We start from the raw sequence: 9,445 nt of genomic DNA, 5'->3' as shown, positions 1-9,445 counted from the left end.
AACACACGAATAACTAGAACTGTACATTCCAGTCGCATTCGTTCTGTCGCGCGCGTACCCAACAAAAATAGATTTCAGCAATATTTTTTTGCTTTTTTTTTTAATTGTGGTACAATGCTCTCTCAATGTCCTCGGGAAAATACATGTACCATGAAACACAAAATATAGCGGGAAAAGACAAGAATTTCGCCACCAGCAGCGTTTGAAACTGCGCCTACGCAGGCTGCGCCTATTGAAATCACAGTCCACTCGGTTAGGGTTAGGAGGGACGCCGGTGAGAGTCTAGCCTTAAATTCAGTGACTCGGCTCGAAAACGGTTTGTTGCCCCTGGGGTCGAGTGTTTTTTTGAAAGGTGTATTTTACGAGCGCCACTTGTTTTTCCCCTTTTGCCCAGACCTCGCTCTGCAGAGCCGATACTCCCGCTGCTTTGCAGATCTGTTCGGCCTTGAGTAGCGTTAGGTTTTATTCTGTAGTAAGGTGGTTAGTTGGGCGAGTTGGAAATGATTGAACAGGGTTAACATTGAGCTTGTCTCTTCTCTCTTCTCTCTCCGCTGTTCATTTCTATTTGTGCGCAATTTTAAACATGTTAGGTTTTATTCCTTAAGCGTCTTCTCCCGCAACTTCCGATTACTTGTTCCGAACACAATCTGATCCCGGATTGTCGAATCGGTTAACTCCTCAAAGTAGCAGCAGCGTGCTTGTTTCCGCACGTCACGGAGGAAATGTTCGAAAGGCTCTGCCTCCCCTCGCCTTCTTGTACGGAAGATGTACCTTTCATAAACCTCGTTCTGCTGTTTGCGACAGTATTCCTCGAACTTGTTTCCAACCCTTGTATAGTTAATTTTTTTTTGTATTGGTTTGAATGTGAACGTCAATTTTCCAGCCAAATTTAGCTAAAAACTGAATTGGCCCATAGGTCTTGACGTCATATTTTTCGCTATAATTACTGGGGAACGGGCATTTTTCTGTAGGTCCCGTGATGTGGTGCAACACATAAACTTTCCCTCCAAATTTAGTGGGAACCTGAGTAGGTACATAGATCGTAATGTCAATTTTTCCGCTAAATTTAGCGGGATAAGTGAATTTGAGTGTGGTCACACACGCACCAACATTCAGCGGCTCCCGCGAGAACATTTTTCCGCTCGATTGGATCGGCTCCTGAGAGCATCGGATTACCAAACCCGATTCAAGTGAACCCTCGGCGGTGGAACTTGCCGAACGCTTGCATCAGTTCCGCGCAATATCCAGGTTGCATAAGATTGGATAATAACCTCGTGGCTCACCATCGCACCGCGCATACTGCTCTCTCGTCTGGTTGCCCTATTGTCTCTCGATTTCACCAGTTCACGCCGAGTAGCAGTCACTTCATTGAGCAACGTTTCATCTACAGATCGTTTTAACGACACGCGATGTTTCATCGACAGACTGTTTCGTCGTCAGATCATTTCATCGACAGCTCAGGTTAGCTTTGTTTCAGTGGTAAGCAGGGTTGTAAAGTACCTAGGTACAAGTAACTGTAAATCGGTATCTAGGTACTTTTGTTGTACCTGAGGTACAAACCTAGGTACTTTCAGTCCTCAGTATCTGTATCTGTATCTTAGGTACATTTTCCAGTAACTTGTAACTAAGTGAAGTTACTTTTTACAGGTACTTATCTATTCACTTCGTCAAAATCGTAGAAAATGCAATATAACATATAACTGAAAATAAATTATAATTACAGTCCTAAAGCAATTTAACATCGCGTAGTGTTTCCACTCAATAAATTGAACTCAAAGTTTGCACATTACAAAACTGAAAATGTTTGTGAAGAAAAAAAAAAAACTGGGAGGACGATTAACCTTCGCCTTTAAGAGTTTAACGCGATAGGGTTATCGGGCCCCGTTCGCATGGCCTTCTCAATCGTTTCTCATGCTCTTGAGTCACACAACGACCTAGTTCTTATGATACAACACTCCTGGCGCGATCGAGGAGCTTTTGCCAGTGCTTTGATGCCATTTTACCCCGCAAGGTTAATTTATATGTCTGCTCGGCACGCGCTAACAACACTCAATGCGATAATGCCTTTTCCCTGACACAGACAGACATCGAGGCACTCTAATGACGGCAGGATCGCAGTGCCATTCCCAAGCCCTCCCTTGCTTAGTCGGTATCATGTCTGGCTCGCAACCGAAGGGTCGTGGGTGCGATCCTGCGTAAGTTCTTCAAATTTTTGTTTCGTTTATTAAGTGGGATCATTTGAAACATGCGGCGACCATTAATTCGTATGTCTTTAACCACCTTCATTCCACGCGTGACGTCACGTTTCACATGAGCGTTGTGGGTTGTTTGAAATTCCCGCGCGAAGCCATGTGGCTGTGACGTCACGACCCTATCGACCATTCAGGAATTTCCCGTCACGCCACCGACGCCACCGACATCTGACGGATTTTCTGTGACACGAGCTCCTAAACGCGCTCGCGTTACAATATTTTCTTTCTTCCTAAAAACGAAAGAAAAAAACGTGAAAGGTTGAAGACTTTCGCGCGTCGTTGCGTTGCGAAGGTTATGGGCGTGTGCACTCGATTCTTCGTTTCTCCATGCGGCCGGCGTCTTCGGGGCCCACCGATGGCCTCGATGCCAGTGCTGGCGCTGAAGGGCAAGCCACGTCAACCAGCGAGTTTTGAGCGGGACGTCGTAAACAGTGGAAGCTGTGTCCTCGGTGAGCGCATTGGAGCGTGAGAGTAAGGCACGTGAGGACTCAACTCTGATGTGGACATCTGAGCAGCGCCGTCACGTGCCTCGCTCCAGTGACCTTACTGGCTCCCCGGGCCCTTCTGTTCTGCCATTTGCCAACTTCTGTTCTTCCACTTGCCAACTTCTACCGATTTGGATGCTCCTCCGGTAGCTGTTTCTCGCCGATTGTAGAGTGCACCAAACTTGCTCCGACAAGAAGTCTGGACTGTTTCAAGCACATGCCGCTGCTGAAAAGCGTGTTCTTATAATTCAACACAGGGCTTCGAAGCAGTGGGGCTACGGAGCGCGTTTTTAGCATAGAAGAAAGAATTGCTACCAAACTGCGACCGAAGATGTCAGATGAACATTTCGAAGAAGTCCTGATTCTGAGGTCAAATCGAGCACTCAAGTGAGAAAGACAAAGTCTTCGAATGCTCTGGTGAGAGCGTTTTGCCCTATTTCTCCTATTGACACCAATAAAGCACGTTTATCAAACTTGTTTTTGTGTACATCCCGGTATACAAAGGACTTAATTCCAATAATAATGTGACAAATTTGAGCAAAATACTTGACGTGAAAATAAAAAGTACCTTTGAAGTAACTGTACCTGTAGCTAGGTACATTTTTAAGCGAGTAGCTAGATACGCACCTAGGTACATTTTCGTATGAGTAACTGTAACTGTATCTTAGGTACATTTTTTAAGTAACTTTTACAACCCTGGTGGTAAGCCGCATGAGACTGTCGCCGCGAAGCGGCGTTACGGTTCGTACAGGGGGTTAAAATATTTGTAATGAGCCACCGCAGACTGTCGCCGGGAAGCGGCGTAAACACAGGGCGGTTGGGTAGGTTAACGCGGACCCCAGTGATACACGCGTGACGAAATGTCCCTACAACGTGCTATTCGCATAACGAATGTCGATGAATCTATCGTGCCGACGAAACCTGTGTCCATGAAAAGTTGTCCACGAAGCATAATTTCACACAACGAGTTTCGACGACATAATAGGGACCCGTTCAAGCCACACCCGAAGTAACTTCACGCACAAGGGGAATAAGAGAATACGGCGTAAGATCACAAAAGAGACAGCACAGAGAGACTTTACAACAGAACAGCACCAGACTACGAAGACTGCTCCTCGTCTGCGGCCCTCGACTGCTCCTCGTCTGCGAAACGACGTTCGGCGACTTGTTGTCCGACAGTCAGGCAACAACCTGTCACACCGAGAGAGCATTTTGGGAGGCTGCCTCCTCTCCTGTCAACTAGCCTGCACTGGTCACGTGACGCCTTGGACGCCCGCGCGCTGGTCACGCTTAATCTCGCCGTGCTTGTGACTTCAGGCTCCGCCATCGTTATTTACGTTGCTGTCGGGTGCCCTTTCGTACCGCCGGCTGCTCGACCGCTGCGCGATGGCTTATCAGCGAGCGCAGGTGACAGCAATCGCTGCCTCTGCTGCTGTGGCGTTTCTCTGTGCCATCGACTCCGACGATGAGGCGCCGCTGCGCAAGAAGCCACGTTCAAAATGGACAAGTAAATGGCTGCAGAGGTAGCGCCAGCAAGGTGCTTATGAGAACCTCATGCGAGAGTTAGCTTTAGAAGATACGGAAGCATACGATGGATCCTAATGGACACCGGATCCTTTGAAGAGCTTTGATAGAAAAGGAGGCCACAAATTTTCGACTGTGTGTCCCGGCCGGAGAGCGACGGGCACTCACCTTGCGGTACCTTGCCACGCGTAAGTTTTGGCCATTCATATACATCTGTTCAGATGCTACATGCCCGCCACAGTGTGCCACACTTTACACGCGAGCTTAGCAGAAACACGAAAACGTTCGCTCTCTGGTGGTGAATGCCGAGTATTCAAATTAGGACTGCCGATCCCCAGCTGGCAGTTTAGAACCTCGGGCGAGCTGCCCACGATACGATCGAGGCTTATTGCGGAGAAGGCACCATGTAATCAAGACATCGGTTGCACGTCAAAAACTTCCCCCGGTGGCCCCGATTATTCCTCAGTCGCTCTCTGGGGCGTGCCAGATGCCCGTCGTTGGTTTGGCAGGTAAAGCCCCAGATTTACCTTTTACGCGTCGCCATGTGCATTCCTGCAGTGCGACCATCGTTCAAGACGAAATGCCTGGGCTTGTAGCGTCGGTTGCGCTCGCACGTAGCTTAAACAGTACTCTCTGACAGGACACGATGCGCGGGACGCGGGATGTGTGTTTCGGATGCACCATCTTTAGCATGTTGTCTTTCCTTGCCTCTCCAGACTTCTCGAAGCTGATGAAATGCCGAAGCGCGAAGGAACAAAGCTCGTGCTAAAAGCGTGCAACAAATGTTTGCATGTCTTGTGAAGCTGTAGAATGAAAACTGTTGTTTGAAGTGGTGTATTTAGTAAATTGTCTATCGCCGCCTTTCTCTAATTGTCGGAGGTGTAGTCCGATAAGTAGGAACTATGCTTCATCTTGCCCTATAATGTACTAATAGCCAAAGCTACGGGTCGTCAGGACCACTTATTAGCCAATTAAATTCCACGTAGCGTATTGCTGAGATACGCAAATGGAACCAATACACCAAATGGTTTTTAACTGGTTCGTGATTTGTTCTGGTGGCCCATAGCTTCGGCTTCTAGCATGCCATGGGGTGAAATGAAGCATAGTCGCACAATGTGGCCGCCGGAACGTGATCTACGATAGACTTGATTGAACGTTCGCTCACATCTACATGGCTAAGGCTATTCTAAAGATGCAAACTTTTGATAGGTTTGAAATACACACTTTCAAAGCCGACATACAGGGGAATCCTCCTGTACCTTGGTTGGTGCGAAGGTCGTTGATTTCACCTGAGCAGCTTCCAGTTTTTTTTAGTCCAAAGAAATGAAGGCCGTCACATTTATAGACGTATACCGTTAATCTGTTCATAATATCTTCTGTATATTTTCAGAGGACAGCCAGATGTCGCTACAATTCCAGTTTTACAGGGCGCATAACAGCATCTCGACGATTGTGGCAGAGGTCTGCCCGGCAATTTACAGCGCCGCGAAGGACGACTTCTTGAACCTATGCAAAACTTTAACAGATCATGCTCGACACTTCTATCTAAAAGTGATTTTATTAAAAATTGCATTTTATCATTTTTAGTACTGTAGATATCTTCAGTGTGCGAGTTAAGCTTATATTAATGTGAAGCATTCAAAGATTGATCTGTGTGGAAATATGGTTAAGCTCAGCACAACGCTCACATGCGCATGCTAATATCAAGCCATGGTGTGCTAATTTGTACATGCCCACTCTGCACCCAATGCATTGTGGACTTGAGCACCTGCACTGCACTAAATGCTGTCCTATAGACAACTCATGTTTACAAACAAACAGGAGCGCCGCGCATGCGCGATGGAGGGTGGGCAAGAAGCTTGCCGTCGCCCATACGCAAACCATTGAAATGTGATGATGTCGGCGTCGGTGTGAGTCCTTGTACTGTTTTTCGCGTTGGAATTATTGATTCTACATCCCCCTAACAATGTCTGACTACTTGAGAGACTTCGGCATAATTAATGAAGCTCGATACCCTGCAAAACTTCGCGTGAATGTGACGTGCGGCGATTCATTTCACGTGGACGCCGCAGAATGGGCGCTAAAGCCTGACTTCCCCCACGATGAGATTCCGCTCTCTATTCTCAAACGCAACGTCGCGCGGCCTGCAAAAGCGTGGACCGTAGCTGAGATGGTGGACGTCGATACTGAAAATTGGAAGTAGATTCGGGCATTACAAGTCAGTGATGGCCAATGTTAACAATGATCAACATCTCGTTGTATCTACTGTTTACACTGAGCCTACACTATAAAAAATTACCGTCAAATTTACGGCGCTATACGCTAATAAAAACTGCAAGAACGCCGTGAAGAGGAATTACCTGAAATGCACCGTAAACAAGCAAAAAAGAACGAGAGGAAAACGCAAAACTTCATGGAGCAAGAAAACAGAAAGAAAAGACGCGGATCGCTAATTGGTCACCACGCTTGACCTTCGGAAGCTGCGGGAACCCAGAGAGCCTCCTCTCGCCCCTTCACCTCCTTTCTTTGTCCGCGCCAACGCAGAACGTAACTGCCTTAACAGCTAAAAAAAAAAAAAAAGATTTAAGAGCAAACAGTAGAGCAACAATGCGACGAGCTAGAAGCGTCGACAAAAGAAAGCAACGTTGGTTGGGACAACGCGGGAAGAAGTGGAAGAAGCGAACGATCGGTTCATTTTCCCGCCTTCCCGCCCGTCACCGCGCTATTTTGTCCTCGTTCGTTCGTGGCATTCCCGGATTTTTGTGCACCTGAAAATTTGGAGCGGAAGGCAACTGGATACTCGAGACAGGTATTTCATTATCAATCTGCTGCTTGCTTGGCAAGGATAGTGTAACAATGGCATAAATACAACACCCTAAAAGATGTTTACTTGCAGAATTCGTAGTTTCTGTTCAAGCACGCTTGCTGGTTGCGCAATTCGATGAGCACGTTTTCAGCTCTCGAATTCTTCCGTGTGTGGACGAAGGATGTTGTCGTTAGTTTGTTTCGTATGATGCTCTCAGGTGTCATATTTTGAGAAGACATAGGCATTTGAACGCCTAAGGGTAAGTACGGTTTGCTTCGAGGAGTTTGGAAAGCTTTCAGCGCACTTTGCCAGCATGCTTAGAGGAGTGCCACACAAGGGAGGCTTTGCTAAAACATCTAAAAGGCCACATCACCGACGGTATTTTGGTTTCGTGTTCGTGCTCCAACTGTTAAAAGTTGTGAAATCATAGTTCACAGCACATTTGAACTGGGCGTATTTACGAGTGACGGGTTTCTTGGGCGACGGCGCATCGCCTGCAAACCCGCTTCAGGTTGAGGACTCTTCGACTCAGTCGACTAGTGCGGATTCTAATAGAGACGGCTCTGTTAACGTGATGCAATCCCCTGATGATAACTACGACGTGTTAATGTCTCTGTCTGCAGAAGAAAAAAAGAACAACCGTAAAACATGGCCTTTTTTTTTTTTTTGTGGCTGAAGTTTAGCGGAAAGCTTCTTATGCCGGTATGAACACTTCAAAAAACCATTTATGAATTTCAACGTCAGCATTTCTTGTACAAACAATACATGTTCGGCAAACTAGCTGAAATCCTTCAAAACGTGCTTGGTTCAGTCGAGGTTCATAAAATCATTGAGTTCATAACATCATTATACAATGATGTTACGAACCTGAAATCTACGACCTTTCTTCCAGAACACATGAAATCTGCATACTTGAGAAAGCACTTTCCTTGTGTGGAAACGGTGAGTATGTACTGTACATAGGACGTAGTTGTGGTCAAAAGGACCGGTTTGCTCCGCATGTCCCCGTTAAAGAGGCACTAAATTACCCCCTAGAAAACAAATCTATGGGCCAGGTATTTACCGAGCCTCGCAGCGAGTCCCACTTACCCGGTGTTTTGGATGAATTTTGTGATGGTGCCTGTCAGTAAGGCCAGTCTGTAACTGACATGATCCAAGATGCACCACCCATCTCCCCATGCATTCTAGTTCATGGTGAGCATTCACTGACCACTTTCCGAACCCCACGTAATCAATATTGCCTATTATTTTATAATGATTTTAAACTACAATTATAGTTCTGCAATTTCCTACATTTTATATCTGCCTTCACGCCCTTTGTTTTATGCTTTCTTTTCTAGGGAAAAGCATCTACTCAGCCAGCATGTACTCGATCTCAATTGATGGAATAACTGTGATGGACAAAATTCACATGTTCGACCACGCACTGGCTGTACTGTTCAGCGCGTACTACGTTTTCAACATTGCGTACACAGAAGAGACTTGCATCACCTTGGAGTTTATTCAAAGGTATTGAGCTCATTTGTGCTTCTTGGCATCATTCGCTGCGTTTTTTTGTTTGTTCCTTTGTATACTTCATCTGATCTAACATATATTTCAGCAATGGCTCCAGACTGAGCTCCTTGTTTTAGAATGTCCATTGCTTGCATAAAAGCTTGTGCAGCGAGAGCTCTTATCAATGCTAGAGGCATGCTATGGTGAGATATTGTAGAATGAAAAGCAAGTCTGATTATTTTATTTCGTGTTCCCTGTCCTTCGCTTACTCAAATATATTTTTTTAGTGTGCGAATACATGCTACCAAACGATATTTTAATGAGTGGTACTTTTCGTTTAAAAAATTCAAATATAATTTTCTCTTCATAGCATTGTCTCTGTTATAACTTAGGATGAGCTATATACTCTGAGAAATGACTGTACCTGCCTCACGACGCCACTGGCGACTATACTCCGTTTCACCTTCAGTCCGAGCGCAGTGGACGCCACGAGCCATCCCAGCCGATCCAGCGCCGGGAGAAAGTCGCGTGACCTGCCGGTGGGGCGGGGCGACACAGGGAGCTCAAGGTCGCATGACACTCCCTCAACGCCGCATAGGCTGGGATGGCTCCTAGCGTCCGCTGTGCTCGGACGGAAGGTGAAACGGAGTATAGACGCTTTCAGCGAGTCAGTTACTCGAGCTGCCACCAGTCGGCGCGCCCTTCGCGCGCTTTCCGGGCCGCCATAGCCGACCTTCAGTTTCTCGCCGTTGCTCCGCGTTGTGTGCTGCGCAGGCGACTACCAGAGCTTCGTTTTCATGTTCATTTACGTTCCGCATTAAAATCTTGTATTTTCTTTAGGTTTTTTTGACATTTAAAACTTTCATTTAATCATTTGATATTTA

The sequence above is a fragment of the Ixodes scapularis genome, unplaced genomic scaffold (assembly GCF_016920785.2).
Source record: "Ixodes scapularis isolate PalLabHiFi unplaced genomic scaffold, ASM1692078v2 PGA_scaffold0__279_contigs__length_252992795, whole genome shotgun sequence".
In the NCBI taxonomy this organism is placed as follows: Eukaryota; Metazoa; Arthropoda; class Arachnida; order Ixodida; family Ixodidae; genus Ixodes; species Ixodes scapularis.
The sequence above is the reverse complement of the archived record's forward strand: the minus strand, read 5'-3'. Positions refer to the sequence as shown.